This window comes from Hemicordylus capensis, chromosome 5 (assembly GCF_027244095.1).
Source record: "Hemicordylus capensis ecotype Gifberg chromosome 5, rHemCap1.1.pri, whole genome shotgun sequence".
Lineage (NCBI taxonomy): Eukaryota > Metazoa > Chordata > Lepidosauria > Squamata > Cordylidae > Hemicordylus > Hemicordylus capensis.
The window spans coordinates 48,698,638-48,720,799 of NC_069661.1; the positions used below are offsets into that span (position 1 = coordinate 48,698,638).

Genomic DNA, 22,162 nt, shown 5'->3' on the forward strand with positions numbered 1-22,162 from the left:
TATGACATGAAAAGGGACTGTTAGGAGCTCCTGAATTGTTCATCCAGAGGCACTTGAATGCCTACCTTTATTGTTCCAGTTTGAAGCATCTTTGCTGTGGCACCATTTTGTCTCAAATTGGTTATTTTCCTAGGGACAAATGATGACATTATGCAGTCTATCTGATGTAACTGTATACTGATATATTTGTTCTTAGAGGAAAGATGACTAACCTATCTGGGGGGTGGGGGGATTTAGTGCTGGCAAAACTCAGACTGAACTTCAAGTTGCCTCTGTAGCTTGAATGCCAGGGATTTCCTTCTGTACAGAAATGCACCAAACACTCTGGGATATGGTGAAACCATCCGGCAAAATTCTCTGATGTTTCTCCTTGGAAGAAACCCCAGTATTCCTCTTCAAATGTTAGTTTTTCATTGGAGGAAGCATGACAACTGGCCGCATTTGCACGCAACGCAGAATTGCAATTGAATAGGACTGCAGTTCCACAGACTTTATGTCTGAATGTGGGGAACAGCAGTTCAGTACCATGACAAAAGAGGGTTCAAAATTCAAACTTCAGTCTGAATCCTCAGGTTGTAGTGAGTTTCGTTGCCACAACCTGAGGTTCCAGACAGCCTGTGGTATGTCCGAATTCAGAACCGCAGGCTGCTGGCCCTGGAACTAGAGTTAAGGGGGGAAGTTCCTCCTTCAACCCCAGTGTGATTGAGCACTGTCCTTTTGTCAAGAAGGAAGTATGCACAGTCAGCTGCCCTCCCTCTCTGAAGTCTCACTGACTGCAGAAAGACAGCTCTCCTGAATGTCTGAATTTGGATGCAAGCAGTGTGTGTGGAATGAATTTTGTTCTGGTTGGCAATATCAAGGCAGTGTGTGTGCACATGCATTCAGAGTGGGACCTTCCTGATTCAGCCTGAGCAGGATCTAAAGTTAACTGAGCCGACATCAAAAAACTTGTGAGCGTGCATGTGCACATGCCTTAGAGGAAACACTGGATGGGAGAGCGGGTGTGTGTGTGTGTGGAACCACGTTACATATGAATGCAGCCTCTCTTTCAAATTTCCCCTGAATAATTTTCAGGTCCAACCCTATGGAGATTTGCCCCATTTTGAATCCCTGAAAGATTGGGGGTGGTTTTCACAGCTTGAGAAGGTTTTGTTGAAAAGCATCCCCACTTTCAGCATAGTCACCTTCCATGGTTCTCAGTTTCAGGGAGAGGTGCCTACGCATGATCAACAATACACACATAGGCCTGTTGCAGCTGAAGGAGTGAGCCTGCCACCATGCCATTCCACACACATTCACTTAGTACCCTAAAATCTCCACAGGGCTTGTGGCCTAGAGAATATATCAACATTCCTCTATGACTGAATTTCAGAGAAAAATCAGTAGAAGTGAGTAAGTTGTTTTCTGAGCTTACTGTTAGTCTTTTACTGGTTTTCTCGGTGAGGAATAAGGGCAGTGCTTTCATGAAGTGAGGTGAGGTGATTGCCTCAAAAAGCAGATTATTGGGAAGCCAGCAGGGAGTTGAGATGTCCCCATTACTGACATTAAAGCAGCTCTTTGGGATTGGTCTGACCCTTGCAAGCTTTGCAAAGAGGATTTTTGCTCACACTCCTTGCAAAGTTTGCAAAAAGTACAGGAGGGAAGATGAGGCTTCTGGAAATCTCTCCTCTTCTCCACCTTCTGCTCCACTCTCAATACTTCCAAGGGTCAGTTTTGAAAAGGGACTGGCCCCACCAGGGTTTTGGGGCAAGGAAGTGTTTGCCATCACACCTCAGGTGCTGCAGTACCTTAGGCCAGGGGCGTAACTACCATTAGGCTGCCTGGGGGCCCCCAAGCCTTGAGGGGTCCCCCAGAGGCAAGTCACATGTGAAGTGAGTGTGTGTGTATCAGCGAGGGGCCCATTTTAAAATTTTGTCTCTGGGCCCACTCCAGCCTCGTTACGCCCCTGCCTTAGGCTGTCCCTGCTGAGGACAGTATGAAGGAATTCATGCATTTGATGGCAAATCATATGATGGCAATCAATGGGAAAAGCAGTTAAATACTAATACAATATTTGAAAGTGCTTGACAGTTTTGTCATTATTTCCTTCCTTCCTTCCTTCCTTCCTTCCTTCCTTCTGACGGGCATAACTTGATGGAGAACATGTGATGGTAACAGTAGCTGATAGTTTTATGAGATTTCATATCTGAAATCTTCCAAAACAAAAACTATAAAAAGCCAACTAGTCTAAAGTGTTCAGGCTGGGGTTGGAGCCCATTGGCTCCTGCGCAGGTAGGGGGAGGGCTTTTCGGCACACAACTGGCTGCAGCATTTCCCTCCTCAGTCTGTTCTCAACAAGCATCCTCCCTCCCTTCCCTGGGGTACAGTCTGGGCTTGCTCATCACCATTTGGGGCCGGGCAGGAATTTGGGGGGCGTTCACCTGATTGGCCATTGGTGCACGTCCTTTTTTGCCTGCCCCGTCAGTGCTCTTTAGTTAGTTAAGTTTCCCTTCATGGTCACAATGTGGCAGGTGCAGTGCAGTGGGGAGTAACATCTAAGCCTTGGTGAGCTCCTTCAGGTAAGTGTTTGGAGATGGAGTGGCAGGTCAGATCTCTAGAGGCTTGGCGGATCAGGGAACTCTGATCTATTCCACTCTATAGGATGTGCAAAACGTTTCGGCACAGATCGATCTGTGCCCGAAACAAGCAATTTCGGGTGATTCGGGGCCGAACCGAATCACCCCTGATGCCCCCCGATATTTTTCGGGCCTAAGCTGAATCACCCCTGATTCGTGCCCAAAAAATTTGGGTGATTTGGGATGATGTCTCTTTGAATTTCCCGCCTTTTTGCCTCCATTGATTTCAGTGCAAAAAAGTCTGGTGTGACGTCTGCTCGAATTTTGGGTCCCAGGGGCAAAATAGTGGGGTGGGGTGGTAGTGCCTAATGGGTGGAGGCTACCACCCAAATTTCAGGGGAATTGGGCAAAGGGCTGATTTTTGGTGAATTTTTGAAGTTTTAGTGTCTTGGGGCAGATCGGGGGCATAGCGTGGGATCTGGGCAAAAAGAGTGGGGTGGGGTGGTAGTGCCTAATGGGTGGAGGCTGCCACCCCAATTGAAGAGTGATTGGGCAGAGGGCTGATTTTTGGGGAATTCTGAGTGTGGATTCTATTATAGCAGATTAGAGTGGATTCATGGTGTTTCATTGAAAATCTCATTTGCTATCATAGAATCCACACTCAGAATACCTCAGAAACAACAGAACCCTGTACCCCATGGGTTAGAAACCCATGGGGGTGGTTGGCACCCTATGTGCACTACACTACCATTCGCTCTGGGCCACCCCAGCACTCCCCAAGTGCACTTATGGGGCTGCTGAAAGCTCCATGTATACCCTATGAGGAAAAAGCTTAAAGACGTGTAATCTTCAACAATTTACCAAAAATCAGCCCTCTGCCCAAATCCTTTGAAAAGATTCAGGTAGCTTCCTTGCCACTACCTGGCACAACCACCAACCCCACACTGCTCTAGGCCACCCCTTTGCCCCCCACGTGAAGCTATACATTTGCTGACACCTCAATGCTTCTTTATGGAGAAAAACCTTAAAGATGCGTAAACTTCAACAATTCCCCAAAAATCAGCCCTCTGCCCAATCACTCTTCAATTGGGGTGGCAGCCTCCACCCATTATGCACTACCACCCCACCCCACTCTTTTTGCCCAGATCCCACACTATGCCCCCGATCTGCCCCAAGACACTAAAACTTCAAAAATTCACCAAAAATCAGCCCTTTGCCCAATTCCCCTGAAATTTGGGTGGTAGCCTCCAACCATTGGGCACTACCACCCTACCCCACTATTTTGCCCCTGGGACCCATTTTTCCTACCCGAATTGATTCAGATTTGGATTCAATCCGAATCCGAACCAAATCAGGGGTGATTCAGGAAGCCCATATTCAGGCACAGAACAGAATGGGGGTGATTCAGTTCAGGTCCCGAACCAAATCACCGAAAACCTGAATTGCACACCCCTACCACTCTACTCTGTCAGGCGACAACTCCCAGAAAGGCTTTGCAGCTTCGGTGGGGTGCCACCAAGGGTAGACTCTTGACCTTAGGTTGGCTAAGATAGGCAGCCTCTGTGTTAGAGCAATGGGGCTGTCAGGAGCCAAGGTGCATTTACCTGTGAGAATTAGGTGAGGCTGGCACGCCTTTAGATTCTGCACTGGAGAGCCAATCCCAATTTCCATTTCAGTTGCGTTGAAATTATTAATAAAATTGTGGCCCTTATCACCATAATATTTTGTGTCTCGTGTCTTCTTAGGGTGTGGGTGCAATGTCACATTCCAAATATGAATCCATTTCATTTCATTTCTTAATAAATTTGAAGCATTTAAAAGGGAGTGGGACCCTCTTCTTATTTACCTAAAAACATATTATAAAATGGATTTGTATCAGGCTTTTGAGTGGTAACAAAGATGTTTTAAAAACAAGCCCTAGAGCTGACTTTTGTATGATTTAACGGGGGGGAGAATGATGAAATTACAGGCAAAACTTGGGTACTGTAATTGATACTTGTTCTAATGATGAGAGGGAAGTCTTCCCCCCCCCACCGTGTGTGTGTGGGTGTGTGTGTGTGTCTTATGTTGTGGAAAAATTGAATAAAAAGTTCTTGGCAAATATGAATTCATTTCTTGAATGCAGAATTTCTCATTCAAAATTTGAGAGTTGAAATTGAAAGATTTGATGGATTTCGAGGATTTGCTAGTAAGGATGTGCACTAAATGGATTTAGCATTTCATTTTGAGATCAAAACAAAACACAAATCCCTTGAACATTTTGTCAGAACAACTGGTTGAGCCAGTTGTTCCAATGGAAAAAGCTCAGAATGTTTTGAGTGTTTTGAGCATTCCAAGTGCTGTTTTGGAGGATTGTTTTTCCAGGGAGAGCTGATCTACTGATTGGGGTTGGCGAGAAGACCAGGTCTCCACCCCAGACTTAATGTGTTGGTCAAGCAGATGCCTCATGTGGTGGGTAGACAAGTCCTCCAAGGTGGGACGATGTTCTAAGTCCAGAGCAGAGGCCTGGTCTACCTGTCTCATGCAGTGAGTAGACCAGTACTCTGGGGCAGACTGATGTGCCTTATCCAGGGTGGAGGCCTGGTCTACCTGCCAACCCCAATCAGTAGACAAGCTCTTCCCAGAAAAATGGCACTCGAACACGTAAAACGTTCCGACTCAGAATGGGTCGGAACTTCAGAGCTTGAAATAGGCCCTTCATTTTAAGAGCTTCCCCCCCCCCCCAAGCTCGAAACACTCAAAATGGCTCGTTTCAAGCTCAAAACATTCATGCATCCCTATTTGCTAGTATCTGCTTCAGCTCTAGTTCCAGCTGATTAAATTAGGCTGCCACTCATGCAAGCCACTAAGAAGAGTATTATGCAGATATAACATACACATCAGAATCATCTGTACACACTGAGATAATCTTTCCCCCAATAATGCAAGCCCTGTCTCGTCCCTCCCAAACTATAGACTGTTTTCTCATCTTGGAGAAATTCCTTAGATAATATACACACAGTGGCCACAATCCAGTAAATCCAGTCTGACTCTGCACTGGGCTTGCACTGAAGAGCTTTTTATTTCCCATGTGCCACATCAGAATTTGATTCTGACACACCTGCCTATAATCTACACCATTTGGAAGTCGTTTCAGATAGAGCTGCTGTTCAAAAAGAAAAGAGAAAAGAAAGAAAGAAAGCTACCCACCCGTTTGTATTCACAGATCTTGCTGTGTGGATATCTGAACTGTTGCCAGTCTTGTACACATCTGCAAATGGCTTCATTGGAACAAGACCACAGCCTGACTGTACTGAACGGATAAAGGCTTTGTTGCTTGTATTTGGGGGGAATTCCTCTTTCATTTGGGGCAGATTTCTCCCATTTCCTAGTATTGCTTCTCCCAAGAACTAAAAGCAAGCTGTAGGTTCACACATGCCTGCTGCTGTTTCTCTTTTTGTAATTGTTTCTGGTCTATGAGAGGAAATCAGACTAGGTGACCTGGTTTTGTCATAACTACATTTGAGGCAGCTTACACATTTGTTATGGGAGATCACTGTGAGAAAATTCTATTCATGATTGAACTTATACCCTGCTCTTAAGGATGCACAAGTGGCCCCCAGGCATACACCTCCAGCCCTACTGCTGATGCAGAACTGGATCATGTGAAAACTCCAGCTTCAAAAACATCTTCCATGCTGCAGAGAGTAGAAAGCTTATAACTAACATAGATCTTGTGGTTTAACATCCCTGAGCAGGAAAGCACTGGAATTATTAAGGAGGGTATGGAAAGGAGATGAAAAGCAGAACAGAATGGTGCCAATGGCCCTCTCAGCTTAGAGATCCCTCACAAATAAATGCCACACAAGAAGACTGCGTTGAATAGTCAAGAGAGCCCACAATTATGTACACCGCCCAGATATCTGAACTGGTGCCAGTCTTGTATACATCTGCAAATGGCTTCATTGGAACCTGTACTGTACAGGCTGTGTACAGTTCTGTACTATGTATGGTACTGTACTACACTGTACAGACTGTACTATGTACAATAGATAGCTAGATAGCTAGATAGAAGTCTCCACCTCAGGGGTGTAACTATAATTGGGCAAGGGAAGACAGTTGTCTGAGGGCCCACTGCCTTGGGGGGGCCCCCAGAGGCAAGTCACATGACTGACTCCCCCAGCTGTGCACCCGCCTGGGCTTCCTTCAGTTGTATTCATCCTCCGAAACTGATGTGAGTGTTAAGACCTGGAGCTACCAGAACAGCATGTCTTTCTCTAGTACCATTAAATGATTTGCATCCTCCACAATTTACAAAACCTTTTGAAAAATAATTTAGGATGATGTTCTATTGCGGCACATAAGTGTGTGTGTGTAAACTATGTTTTTTGTTACCACTATTCAGCCTCATTTAAGATTTCTTTACTTCATGAGCTGAGCTTCAGTGACGGGGGGCCCCATTTCAAAATCTTGTCTCTGGGCCCACTGCAACCTTGCTAAACCCCTGCTCCACCTGGCACCAAAGTACCATCTCCTGGCCTGTCTGTCATCTGCCTGACCAGTGACTCGGCCCCATCCTCCCCTCAACTCTGAGCAGCACAGAAGTGAGCAGCACACTTGGCCCTACAGGGCAGCCAACCTTGCCTTTACACCTTGGTCTGATCCAGCAGTACTCTTTTTATAATGCTCTTATTCAAATGCATTCAGACATTTCTTCAGAGCAAGTTCTGTAAAAGTAATTCCTATAAAATCATTGCTGTAATGCCTTCCACCCTACCATGCAACTGAACAAAGCCTAACAGTGTTTCCCTTAAGTATTCATACATTCATGGGGCCTCCAAAAGGGCAAGCAACTTATTTTGTCTGTAATGCAATTCAGTAGGACAGTTCAAAGCCAAATAGATAATGTTATCATTTTAGTGAAATCATGCAGCACATTTCCATAAGGAAATCTATAGGAATAATTACATGTCTTTCTTTCGGCTAATTCTTTCTTAGGGTAAGGAAGGTATGCAGCCAAGTCTCCCTTATTTGCTTTGGAAGGTCAGTTCTGTAGCTCAGCCTATGCGGTCCCTCCATTATAATTATGAGGCATGTTTGGATTCTTTAGTGGTGGGTGGACAATTTCAGATGTCAAACTTCTACTCTCAGGTTGTAGCAAAACAGCATGAAAGGGGAACTGTGGAACTTCAGATTAAAGAGCCCCACATCATATTGGTTGTTCACTTGAAATAACCTGATAGGTCATATTTGTGGGAAAGACCCCAGGAAAAGAAAGAGGTGTTGAATAGGACAAGTATCAAGCTTTCAAGCATGAAAAACATTGCTTTGGCACCAACAAGAGATGGGATGGAGGAACAGTCATTTGCACAAAAATAATAGCCATTATGTGGAAGTATTAATGAAGCTTTAAAAAAGGAAAGTATAAAGACTTTTCCTGACCTTTTCATCTTCAAATGGCCATTCATTGTGTATTTTGACTTTGGTACCAAAGAGAAATTGTGTGGTCTGGAGAAGTCAATATGAAATAACACTGGAGGCCTCACTGGAGCCAAGCCCTGTTTTTTATGCCAAGACTCAACCCCCGCACACGTGAAGTGAGGTTTTAATGCATTTGATTTGGTATTTCTTGCTAAAGAAGCACAGCATCCCAGGCCCTGCTAACACCTTTTCCAGACACGGCTGCTCACACCTACTTTATGGAGCTGTATCAGAATGTAGCTATATCAGAATACAGAACTGAACCAGGCCATTTTATAGGTTTCCCCCCTCTATGTCCATTAGACAGCTTTACATCACCAGGTTCTTTTCACAGCAGAAGAAAAAACTCACCTGCAGGGTCTATTGTAAGCTGCCACATCAACAACTTTATTGTATTACATAGATATATTGCATTGGTTTAGATTTATTATATTTAATATAGCCCGGATAGTTCTTAACCATACAGTTTTATTACTGTTATTATAGTAAAGCATTAGCCTATAGTATTTGGAGTCTTTCTTGATGTCTTGATATTGCCGAATTCAAACAGGGTTTTGTTTTCTGTTGTCTACAGATTCTCTTTCAGATAGTATGGCTATTCACAAATTATGTTGCATGCATGCACAATCTATGTGCAATATACACAGATTATTGATCTATACAGATCTGTACATACAATTCTTCACACAGTGAGCCCTTTCTTGTGATCAGTGAGAAAGGGCTTGGCGTGTACAGGGAAGAAGGCTGTAAAAATGTACCTCCCCCACAGATAATTACCCTGTCCGTTCTGGGTGCGTGGATCCACACAGACACCAGCTTTCCCCGGAAGTGTAGAGGGTCAGAGGCTGAGACACTTCAGTGAGTGCGCAGTGCATTATGGGTATCCCCAGGCGCCAGCCAGGAGCCCCACAGTCTCCCAGCCCCGGCTGCAAGCAGCCAGGGCTGGCAGATAATTAAAAAAATTGAGCTAAGGGAAAGCTTGTTCCCTTAACCCCATTTAAGAGGCTAGCTCGTTTGGCAGGTTTGCCACCACCAGGAGCCACACGGCTCCTGGCAGTTCTTATGATCAGCCAAGACCAGGCTTGACTTTCTTAGCCAGGTTTTGGCTGATCGTAAGAATAGCCTCAGTATGTTTGATGCGCGTACTGTGGTACTACAGTCCGCAACCTACATTCGAGAGGAGTAGTATCCAGGCTCACTTTGAAACCGACACTTGTGCACTGCATTCATTCACACGAAAACATGTATATGTGCTCTTATCTAGTTTGATCTCAACAATTTACCTGGATTCCAGCATTTTTGCTGAGTTTGAAGGAGCATTGTAATGCCTCCTGCTTTCATGCGTGAGCCAACAACGGTTGCAGGAAAATTCAAAGGGGCAGAAGAGTGCTGGTCATGTTGGTAGCAGTAGTCTTCATGGTTGATAAAGCATACAAAACTGTTCAGCAGAGGCAGCCAGAAACAGCAACAGCAGCAGCTACTCATTTCTCTGCTGGCACCATTTTCCTTGCTGAAGACGATTTTATGCTCTAAAAATCAAGGAGACTGCCCCCAACGCTATCATTAAGCTGCCCACAGCCCCTCAAATTTCAGTAGCATTGAAATTCCCACTGAAATTGCCCACTCCCAACAAAAATAGTGGCAGAATTGAGGGGGGCATTTCAATACAGCCCTAGGTAGAACATTTGAGGATGGAAGTGAGGCTTGGCTGTCCCCCCAGGCCTTGTGTCTGCTTCCAGTGTTGTAAGAGATGCTTGCTAGTGATAAGAATAAGGTCTTTTAAGTGGTGGCATTGACTTCATGGAATTCCTTCCCTTCAAAGCTCACAAAGCCTCTACTCTTCTTCTTTCTCTCCGCTGGCTCTTCAAATGTGGCTTTTTAATGTGCTTTCATTATTATTATTTATTATTTATTTGATTTCTATACCACCCTTCCAAAAATGGCTCAGGGCAGTTTACACAGAGAAATAACAAACAAATAAGATGGAACCCTGTCCCCAAAGGGTGCACAATCTACAATCTTTTGGTGGATGATTTTATTTGCCTGCTAGTATTTCAGGGGTTTTTTCTACTGGGTTGATAATTTTACTCTATTTACTTTTAAAACATTTGTCTAGCTTTTCTTTTCCATGCTGTTGCTTCTCATTGCCTGAGGGGTGCTGGCTGAGGGGTGCAGACCCAAAACAAATTGGGGGTGATTCGATTCGAGTACAAATTGAATTTAAAAAAATCAATGTGTGCACATCCCTAGCCAGCATAATGTTAAGCATGCTTGCTTTGCACTGATTGGCCAGTTGTTGGGAAGCAAAGGCAGGGAAAAGGATATGCCTTCACCTCCTGCTTTTGAGTGTCCCAGAGGCATCTGGTTGATCACCGAAATGCTAGACTGGATGGGCATTTTCTGATCCAACAGGGCTTTTCTTATTTCAATTAAATGTATATGAATTAACAATACCAGTTTAAGATAACCTACCAATTGAAATCAAAGCATTCAAACATCCTGTGTAGTGTTTGCCAGCAATTAGATTCTACCAGAGTGATCTGAATATGAGAAACCAATATAATATAAAACAAGGGTGTGCATTTTCATTAGACAAGCACTGGAAGGTATAGTATATTGGCTAGAGACCAGGACTAAGAAGAAATTAATGAAAAGTTATGGTGCCTGAATTACCAAGATACAAAAGGCTTGTGTTTGTTCAAGATTAATAAGGAAATTAATGGAGAAACAAGAAGTCTACATTTATGCCAGTGACAAGAAATGTAAGTTTTAAATAGCTGTCTTGAACTGAGTTAATGTGTTTTTCATAATATGGGGAGGGTAGACTTAAATCAAGCCAGTGAGCATTTCTTCTTCAAAATGAAATTGGGGTCAATTACTGCTGTAAAAACATTGGGAAATGAATGAATAGCAAGATAGAAAAGGAACTAAAAGATAGCCCAAGGCCATAAAGACCTTTATGTTCTTTATAAGGTGATTAAATACACATATGGTGCAATATAATTTATTTAACATTCACCTAATTGCATTGCATTGTGCTGGGATTCATAACATAAAGAATCCTATATAAAAGAACTTTGTATATTCAGCCATATATTCTGCATTATCTTTTATAAAATGCCCCACATTTCTGAAACTTGGTCTGCTCACCTTCTTCTTCTCCTGAACCCCTTTGCCCATGAAAGCAGAAAGCTATTTATCTAAAAACTGAGATAAAAACTGAAGGAGGGGAAGTAGCAAACTGGGTTTGGGGAACCTGCAACCATCAACCACCCCAAGAATTGCATTGGGAAATCTCCTCCTCACTTTGCTCTTTGTTTCCCCCACAGTAGCTAAAGCAGATGATATAATTAGCTAGAACAATATAGCATCTTCCTTCCTTGTTATTCAAGGAAGCATCATCCTCCTGGTTATTCAAAAGGAAAGAAATCCTTTTATCCAGGTTTTCGTGAAACGACTGGCAACCCCTTCCTCCAGGATCATGAAAAAAATTTAAGTCTACAGCACTTAAAAAAATCTTAAGTAGCATTTTTAAAGTGTTGCAATATTTTTCTTCAAGAGCTTGCTCAGTGATCAACAGCTATGGAATCTGAGCATTGTGTAGGCAGACATTCCTAATGCATTTATCATATTTACCAAATTGATTGATTCATGGGCTGAGCTGGAATTCCATCCTTCTCCCTTTGTGTCTTTTGGACTAGAAAGAAAAACAACTTGTAAGGAAGATCCTTCATTTTCCCAGTGAATAGCTGTGTTTAAAATGCAGTCCCTGTCTTCTCCTCTCTCCCCCCACCCCACCTCCCACAATCCCCACCATCCAATCAAGGTTGTTCTTGCTTCTTTGTATCCCAGACCTTCATCTGTATTTACACAAGAGGATCTCAAAGTTGTTGAAGGCAATGTTTTTAGATTATCCATTATATGTGCCATGTAGCAAACACTAGGAAATAAATGTTTTGGGATTTGTCTAGAATTTAAAGAAGAAAACTATGCCTTAGCAATATTCCAGGACTGGCCCTGAAGTCAATAGAGAGATTGCATTTTGTTCACACTTCTCCCCCACCCCACCAATTCTAAAGCTTTGTAGGAATTATTGTGTAGGCTTTGTTTTGAATTCATAAATATTTATAGCACTATTAAGACACAGGTAGCTGTACACATGTGTGAATTATTGTATATATATTCATTTTAAAGTGAACTCGGGCCCAGACCAGTGTATTCAAAGATTAAAATGCAGGGTACAGTTCATGTACTACTATATTTGTGTTGAACATGTGTACAGATCAGTACATGAGTATGTACTATATTATTTATTATTTCTTGTTTACACAGTCAGACAGGTGTTATTGACTGGTTTGTTTTATCCAGACATCGAGTCCTTCCTAAGGACCTGGGATGGCTGAACTTTATTATCAGTATTGTTGTTATTATTCTAGATATCGTTGCAAAATATAGGCTGTTCCCAGTAAAGTTGTTTTTTGTAATTGGCTGATGGTGATTTCTGTGGCCCCTATGGTGTTGAGGTGCTCTTCAAGTTGTTTTGGAATTGCACCTATGGCGCCAATTACTACTGGGACTACAGTCTTCTTCTGCCACAGCCTTTCAATTTCAATTTGTAGATCTTTGTATTTTGTGATTTTTGTATTTCTTTTTCTTCTATTCGGCTATCACCTGGCATTGCTATGCTGATTATTTTGACTTCTTTTCTTTCTTCTCGACTACAGTTATATCTGGTGTTTTATTTATTTATTTGATTGATTGATTGATTGATTGATTTCTATACCACCCTTCCAATAATGGCTCAGGGTGGTTTACACAGAGAAATAACAAACAAATACAATACACACACACACTGTACAGGCATTGAACATAGTGTTTTAATAGGACTATTGGTGTCATGGCATATAGATGTATGTGTATAGTGTTTATGTATTTTCTGTACATGCATAGATAGTTCAGCTCACACTTTGGGGAAGAGACTGCCTTTACACACAATACCGAGAAAACAAATGCAGTACAGCTGCAGTTAAGAAGTCAAAAACAGTCTCACCCTGTAACACTTCCCTGGGATCCTGTTACCAGAGGCACAAACTTCTGGGCCGAAGGACTTCTGGGCCCAAAGGACTTCTGAGCTGAAGTCCAGGGCCTCCTCACTCCCTGGAGCTTTTACAGACAGGGCTATTACCCCAAGTCTCCTCCAAAAGAGTGTATGTGTGTTCACACACCAGCCAAACTTACCCTAAAGTCCATTTTGTTGGGAATTTTCTCTGGTAAGAGATACCCCTACAGTGCATAGAGGCAAAACACAGCGGAGTCTGCATAGGCATGAGTGTATGCTGAGAGTAAAAGAAACTTGGAGCCAGTTCATAATTTCAAATCAATATAAGGAGTCTTTATTGGTGAACTCCATTCTAGATAGTAAAGTGGAGAGATAGGATCTCTAATCTAGCTAGCTAGCTGGGTGCAGAGGGATGGTTTCTGCATCTCTGCATACATGGTGCAGGGAGAGAGGAGCATGTGTGTTGCAAGGGAGAAGAAAGGGAAGATGAAGAGGCAGGCAGGCAGGCAGGCAGGCAGGAAGGAAGTCCCTGAGAGTAGCAATCCACATATCAAAGGGATAGTGACAGAGCAGTAGAGAAGGGATGACCAATGTCTTGACCACTCTAGCCCTCTGACTCACTAATCTGTCCCCCTCTGTCACTGATGCATGAGCCAGCGCAGAGTCCTTCACTTCCAACACATTTGATATCCTTGGAAGTACTCCACACACAAATCAGGCTTTGTCTTCCAAATTCTAGCTTATCTCAATGCAGGAGCATAACTCAGGGAGAAGGGGCCTGTGTTCGCCCTTCTCTCTGACAGCCCGTCCAAGTGAGAGAGTTAATGAAGAAAATAGAGAGGGGAGGAGCTGGGGGCCCTCAGGAGCTGGGCAGGGCCTGGGTTCTTTGAACCCCTTCACTCAATTATAGCTACACCCCTGTCTCAATGTATTTCCGGGTTTTTGAAATGCTGGTTTCAAGAGAGTTTTTCTGAAAACACTGGAGCAAATAGGAAGAGGCACTGATGTAGAATAATTGTGTTCCTATACAAGGAGGCTCTCTCGCTCGCTCTCTTGCTCACTCGCTCTCCATTAGCTAGAAGGAAAACACAGAGGCATGCAATACGAACCTGCATCAAAAGCAAACCCGAGAGCAGAGGGGAGGGGCTGCTTCCCTCAGATGCCTCGTGTGTAATTCGAAGTGGCTTCGCTCAACATTTACCCCACAGCATGAAGTCATGTGTGAATAACTCCCTGGGGGCCCCCAAATCCTCCTTAGTCTTTCCCAAGTGGTGTGGTGTAGTGTGTGGTGTGTGCAGGATAGCTGAGCATGACTGTTATCAGCGCTCAGCACCAAGCGTGACCTCTGCTTTAGAGTCAGAGGTGGGAGTGGGGAAAGAAATATGGGGGATGGGAATATGTTGTGTGTTGAAATGTTTCAGCTAATGCATATTTGTATAAATATACCTGGTTTATATTCTCACATTCTTGTGAGTTCAGTTGCTCTTTGTGCACTCAAGAACCAATGTTTTAAAAATACTCGGGATGTGCACAAAATACTTTGGCTACATCCCAGGGAGCAGGGAGGGGTTCCCTTAAGAGGAGGCAGGCAGGTCCTACTTGCCCCTCTTGTGAGCCTCCACTGTCCCATCACGGGGCTGTTCTCTGTAAAGGTCCACTGTGAAAGCAGCAGCCCGTGCTGCTGTCTCCTTTCAGGTGCCCACCACAGCGACAGAATTCTGTTCCAGCATCAGCGTCTGCATGCAAATGGCGTCAATGCATGCTCCGATGCCATTTGCATGCTGATGCCACAGTAGGGATGCTGGGAGCAGCATCCTATCACTGCGGCGGGCACCTTAAAGGGGATAATAGCACAGTCTGCTGCTTTCACGGTGGATCTTTATAGAGTACTGCGATGGGGCAGCAGACACTTGCAGGAGAGGCAGGTAGTACCTGCCTGCCTCCTTTTAAGGAAACCCCTCACCAAAAATTTTCGGCTGCAGGGAGCCAAATCATCTTCAAAGAGGTGCCAAAATGATTGGGTACATCCCTAAAAATACTCTGTGTGTCACAGTGTGTGTGTGTTTGTAAGGGGATGTTTAACTTGCGGAGGTGAGGGGGGCGGGGCTCTAAAGGCTTTTAGGTCCAGGCTCCAAAATTACCTAGGTGCACCTCCCTAGAATGTTAGCCAGCAAAATCTGGAGAGGAGAAGTTTGAGCAGAAATTTTTAGAGAAATGTTTAGATTCATTTCAGCTTACATGCTGAAATCTGCACATGATCAGATGTGCAGTTATACATTACATAAGAACACAAGAAGAGCCCTTTTGGATCAACTAAAGGCCCATCAAATCTAGCAACTTGTTTCATATGGTGGCTGGTGACTCATTTGTTAAATCACTTGTGCAGTGCTCATTGCACATTTGTGGAGCTCACATCTCCTCCCCACTGTGCAGGCTCAATGGAAGTAGAAATACTTTTAACATTTGGTCCAGTAAGTGTAGATGTTTTTCCTGCCTCTCACTACTCTTAGCCTTGCACCCCTTCCATGTGAACAAACTAAATGTCCCATGATATGATATCCTGTGGCCCAAAAACCAGAGCACTGCACCAATCCACAGAATGAGAAAAACATCCAAAGGCACCATAAGCTAAGTTATCAAATACATTTTAACTCCTGAGCTTGTTGCACTTTTGCTAGAATCCTATAATTTTCTTATGTATTTTTCACTTCCCTGAGTGGTGAGCAGTTCCAAGAGCATGTTGCGGGGTTTACATTCCTTTTGATGACAAAGCACTGGGGACTTAAGGTGTCTTTGCAACATGTATTTTATTTAGAAATCTATAAATAGACCAAAGTGAGGCACACACAGGCTACACACCCCATTTCAGCCAACTCTAGTCAGAAACTTTGGCTGATATTCCAGGCAAGGGAACATCAATGTTAGGCAGGGGCGTAACTACCATTAGGCAAGGGAAGACAGTCGTCTCGGGGCCCCACTGCCTCGAGGGGCCCCCCAGAGGCGTGTCACATGACTCCCCACCCACCCATGTCGCACCCCCTATGAATTATGTTGAGTATCTTGGAGATCAGCAGTAGCAGAGAGTAGCAGAGAGTTAAAAAAACTAGATTCAATGTGAACTAGATATTCACTGTATTCATAATGGGACATGAGTGTGCGTGCACTATATATTGTGAAATGTGTTTGTGTGTGTATATCAGCGAGGAGCCCATTTTAAAATCTTGTCTCTGGGCCCAATCCAACCTTGCTATGCCCCTGATGTTAGGGACCCACCAGGACTGCTGCACAACTTGAAAGGCAGCTCCAACAGTGCAGCATGACAGTAGCACTGTGTGATGGCCTGGAAGCAGTTTTAAGTTGATTCACACCATCAAGGCTACCTTCCAAACACCTCAAAGTAGCCTTTTGAGCAGTAGCCCCAGCAAGTTTCTAATGTTGATCTTCCACTGTGTAGATAGAAAATCGGGTGCTACACACACACACACACACACACCTGTCCACTCCCCTCAGCTTGAGAAGTATCACATCCTCCAAACTCTGAATGGGTTCGTATGCAAAAACACAAAGAGGTTCCCAACTATCATGAGATCTATCCTCTCATTGATGAAACATCAAGCAACCATCTTGCACTACCAGATCCTGAAACAACATCTGAAACATCAAGCAGCCAGCAATCTGCCTAATAAAGGAATGATCAGTCAGAACCTGAAACAATACACAGATACATATAAACACATTCAGATGATGTAATATATTTCTATTAATATACAAAATGCATCCAGTATGGAACAACATCCCTATTAGCTGAATACCCTTTACAGAACTTACTACTTCAAAAAGTATCCACTTTCATCCATTGTCCTTCTTTTTCTTTAAATCTTTTCCACCATCTATCTCACAGAAGACCACCACATACAATTCACATTATGCATATGACATGTTGTTCAAACAATTTCCTTTAAAACAATATTTTTCTAATTTAAATGAATCCCCATTTGTTTTATCATGAGGAATCCAATCTCAAAAGAAACTTTAAACAAAAAGAGACCTTTATTTGAACAATATTTCTATGGAATGCTCTTAAATACAATACTAAACAACTGAACAGAGAATACAATTGACTCACATTCCCTCTTTCAACTCTTTCCCAAAATAGCAAAGTTCTTCTTTACTTTCTAACTGTTCAATTATAGGAGTCCTTCTTTAGTACAGGATTATCTCCATCCATTTCATAACAGGAACTTTGGCCTGCAAAACATGATGAATGAATAATATCAAACACTACCTTAACTGGGGGTTAGTTTAGATGATACATACGCCGTTCATTGGCATGACCAAATGCAATAAGGACCTGTTCACATCAGGGGCATACATGTAATTCCCCGCTCCTGGAGCACATCCAGGTGTGCCAGCATGTCTCTCCCTAATCATGAGGATGGGGGAGTATGTCTGAACTGCCCCTCTACATATATCACAGTTTAAAGTAGTATTTGTACATGTATTATATATAGGGGCTATTCACATGATGGGGTGGGCAGGGGAGTGGGCTGGTGGGGGTAAGGCTGTGCAAATCTTACCTTCCCCCTAGACAATCACACACCTGTTTCTGGGAGTGCAGACTGTGCTCCCAAATGGGCAGTGCTGCACTGAGCAGTGCACAGCTCCATACGCAGCTCCAGGTGCGTCGTTCCAGCTCCAGGTATCCCACAATGCACCAAGTGCAGTGCATGGGAGATTTTCCCAGGAGACAGACACTTTAGGTGCCCTTCTCTGTGTGTGGCTGGGCACTGTGGCAAGTGGCAGATCCGGGAGCGGGAGGAGGAGCCTGTGATGGTAAAAGTCAGTTGGAATGCAACTGTTACTGGTCAGAAGATGTTCTTGATTGTAGAGAAGAGGTGTATAGATATAGATATAGATAGGATAGTGGGCAGGGGTCTGTGAAGAAAGGGGTCATGAGAGAAAAAGAGCCCCTTCAGGAGAAGGAGGCTGCCACTGTGTGAATTAGATGAGGAAACAAGATGGACGAGATCTGTTAACTCAGGAATGGAGAGAGAGGGCAGAAAGACAGAGGGGAAGTGAGAGTGAAGAAGAAAGAAAGAGAAAAAGAAGGAAGGGTGAGGGATGCACCCAAGCCTGTCAGTGGCCTGAGGGGAACGAGCAGCTATGACAGCGGTGGCGGCAGCAAGGAAGGGCCGAGTCAACCACTGCTGCTGCTGTTTGGGGCTACCGAGGCCATTGGCAGAGGGAGGCAAGCAGGTAAGGAACAGGCTGGGCCTGGAAGCAGCCTGAGAGGAACGAGCAGCCATGGCAGTGGTAGCAGCGAGGAAGGGCCTGGTTAACCGCTGCTGTTCCTGTGGGGAGGAGCAGGAACGGGGCTTGGGTGAGGAGGTCTCTGGGGATAGGGGGCTGCAGCTTGGCCAAGAGGCGCCAGCAACGGTGTAGCTGCAACCTAGAGGGGCGAGGGGGATGGAAGCAACGGGATGGAGGAGGAGGAGCAGGAGTGCAGCTCAGGTGAGGGTGGAGAGATCTCTGAGTTGTGGGGGGCTGTGGCAAGGGGTGAGGAGAGCAATCAAGGAATAGCGCGCAGATGCTCTACAAAGGGTTAAGCTAGTAGTAGTTGTTGTTGTTTGTTGTTAACTTTTACTCTGGCAGCCTGTAGAGAACTTATTTTATCTTTTGTAGCTGTTTTCATAGAGGTCAGATTCTCTGCATCCTTTCTATCCCTGTTAACTTACTTCAAGTTCTCCTCACTGCCTTTATTATTTATTTACTCATTCCTCCATTCATATACTGCCCATCCAAAAATGGCACAGGGTGGTTCAACGTCAAAAATAAAACCATCTAACATATTAACATAAAACTCATTACAAAATAATAATAATTAAATAAATACTATTCAAAGTCAAGCTTTAAAAAAAACAGGTCTTTGTGGCTCTTCTGAATGCTTCCAGGGATGACAGACCTCTTTTTCTCAAAGGCAGCGTGTTCTACAATCTAGGGGTAGCCACTTAGAGGGACTAACCTCATGATCTGAATAAGCAGGGGGCTAAATATGATGCACACATCCAACTGAGGTGCTGCACAACCTCCAGGGACAAGTGTTTGAAGGCAAAGAGCACCTACGGGAATAAGGAAGAGCAGTGTAAATTGCTCCCCCCCACACCATCCACCCATTTGCTCTGCCACACTCTGGCTGAGCTCAAAGCAGCTTCCCTGTGCCGGCTGCACTTCCAGCATGTCACAGTTTTTCTGCTCAGGATGTCAACCATTGTGAACATATCTGTATGGTTTTGATGCTGTTCTTCTCAGTGGCATTTTCCTTCAATGCCTTTTCATCCATCTGACCATGGTGGCTCATGAGATCTTGGTCAATGATGTCACAATACTTCCTCTAATCAAAGGATGTCATTAATGACCATAATCAAAATAATGTCATTTTCATCAGTCAATGCTCATAAACAGAAGTTGGGCAAATATGGCCTAGGACAAAGAGGGCAAAGGAGGAGAAAAGAGCACTAGGAGTGCTCTTGAGAGGCCAATGTGGTGGGGGTTGCTCAAAAACATGGAAATAATGTGGATGTTCATTGACATTCATATATATTTTTCACTTATCTGATTGCAGTGAATGTATTATTCCAAAGTGAATCTTGTGCTCAGATAATGTTTGCGCATCACTAATGATAATTCAAGTAATGCAATCAGCATACTTTGATGCTGATTGCCCTGGATGATAATGGCCTCCCCCCACCCCCGCCAAAAGCAGCATAGGATGCTGATAAGAGACCTGAAGATCTGTCAACACTAGCTCTAAAAGATGCATCAATACAATACAAAATTTACTACAGTCAACAAGCCCATAGGCCTTAGTCCATATCCACAAACCAAATAATTTAATTACCCTGTTTCGTTCATTCCACTCAGATGATGTTCTTCCATTTGATACAGTAGACTAGATGAACTTTAGATGAGACAAAGTGGGATGTATGACAAAAAACGTCACATCAGAACTGAAATCCTGTGTTATTTTTGTGAGAAAGAGTCAGAATAGTAAATAGATATGCAGTAGGAAGGTGAAATATAGGATTGCATGTAGGGGCTAGAGTGTTGGACTAGGACCGGCGAGACCTGAGTTCGAATCCCCATTCAACCATGACACTCACTGGGTGACTCTGGGCCAGTCATATGTCTTTCAGCCTAACCTACCTCACAGGGTTGTTGTGAGGATAAAAATAACTATGTACACCGCTCTGAGCCCCTTGGAGGAAGAGCGGAACATAGTGTGGAAATAAATGAATAAATAAATAATGTAGGACTGAGAGGGCCTTGTCAGAATGGTTTTCTTTGGCGTGGTTCACAAAATCATTTGAATCTAAGTTGGAAGTCAGTAACCAACATTAGTTTGATCATGTGAATCCATGCCAATCTAGGAATATCAGATTCATCTCAGGGCATAAACCAACATGGGTGATAGGTTCACACAATCACTAATGTTGGTTACCAACTTTAAAGCTAGAGTCAAATGATTGTGTGAACCTGGCTTTGTTTTCGTGATTGGTACAGAGTGAGGTCGTACACATGACCCGAATCACCAGCGGGGGGGGGGGGAGGAGGCTGGTGTGGGGAGGCAGACAGGAGCCTACCTCCCCACACATGATCTCCCTTCCCTGCACATAATCTCTAATTTTTTTAATCTATGTGCGGAATGAGTTCTGTTCTGGGCAGCAGCATCAAGGTAGCACATGAGTAGCACCACCATGTGCTGCAGAATAGGGAGCTGGAGGAGGCAGAGCTGGGATGCCTCCAGCATCCCTTGCGGTGCATGGTGCATTGAGGGATCCTCCCTCATCTGGGTGTTCTTGACACCTGACTCGCAGTATGCTCGGGCTGCATGCATCCAGTGCATACACACAACCCTGGCACTGGCTAAAGGCCGGGACAAAAAGAAGAGTCAGGCAGAGTGGGAGCACCAGAATCAGGAGGGATCATGGCACTCCATACGAGTCTCCTAACCAGTGTTCCCTCTACTTTTTTCATCTATGTGCGGAATGAGTTCATTTCTGGGCAACAGTATCAAGGCACTGTGTGTGCACATACACTCAGAGTGGGGCCTTCTTGATTCAACCTGAGCCGGAACAAAAATTAACTGAGCCGACATCAAAAAATGTGTGAGCACGTGCACAAACACACACCTTAGAGCGAACACTGCTCATAACCCAGGCTGGGTTGCCCTAGCCAGGGTTAGGCTGCTTATGAGAACAGCATCTATAGTTTGTTGCTTTTACAATGTAATCCCCCTTATTTTCTTTTTGTTAAGGTTTGTTTCTTTGTTGTTTTTGAACGTCTTCTCTTTCGTTTTGTGTTTGGCATTTTCTCCCCCTTTTTTCTTTATATAGCCTGGGTCTTGTGTAACTGTTAAAGCCACCTGCCTCCAGCTGTCAATGGTTTCCCTTGCTCTCCCCCCACCCCCAATTCCTTCTCTCACCCTCCTCCAACAAACTTCCAGAGTTATTGGCTGTGCCTGCTGATTGACTGGAGGAGAATAACACCCTTTTGGAACCTCAATTTAAACATACTGTGCTGCAAAGTACTCTCTGCTTCTTCAGGGGTGGTGTTTGGTTCTGAGGAGTGGTCTAGGATTCCCCCCAAGTAACATTTTTGGACATGTGGTTCCTCCCAACACCCCCAAATGCCCCCCTTAACAGGAGCTTGAGGAGGCTCTGTGCCTATCCACGCACTCCATTAGCAGTCAGCAATATATTAATAGATTCTCTGGCCACAATAACCCAACAACATCATTGCTAGAAATCCAATACTTTAAAAAAATCACAAAAATAACAACAACAACAACAACAACCTCTATTTTTCTCTCTCCAAAGCATCATTGTCCATAACTCTTTGTCTGGAGTACAGATCTGTAGAATTTCACTTTACAAGAACTGAAGCTTCTGTCTGTGACCTTTATAAAGTCTTCCCAATTTCAACTTGCGGAGTAATGCTACAGCTGAATAGCCAGAGGGGACTATAAGTGAAATGCATGTCTTTCCTATGGTATCATGAACCGTGCTGCTATAATATTATTGCTGTAGGT

The 22,162-nt window shown here is 44.0% G+C and overlaps 1 long non-coding RNA gene across 3 annotated transcripts in view; it reads right to left on the minus strand.

The window, feature by feature from the left end:
• LOC128328014 (uncharacterized) overlaps positions 1 to 22,162 on the minus strand; it is a 60,494-nt gene that overhangs the window by 21,852 nt on the left and 16,480 nt on the right. For 2 of the 3 annotated variants that reach the window (XR_008308950.1, XR_008308948.1), the window contains exons 2-4: positions 17,201 to 17,322; positions 11,652 to 11,712; positions 66 to 129 (exon numbers count right to left, since the gene is read on the minus strand). This is a non-coding gene — a long non-coding RNA (uncharacterized LOC128328014). Of the gene's footprint in view, positions 1 to 65; positions 130 to 11,651; positions 11,713 to 17,200; positions 17,323 to 19,972; positions 20,090 to 22,162 lie in introns of all 3 variants that reach the window. The other variant, XR_008308949.1, reaches the window with a different exon arrangement.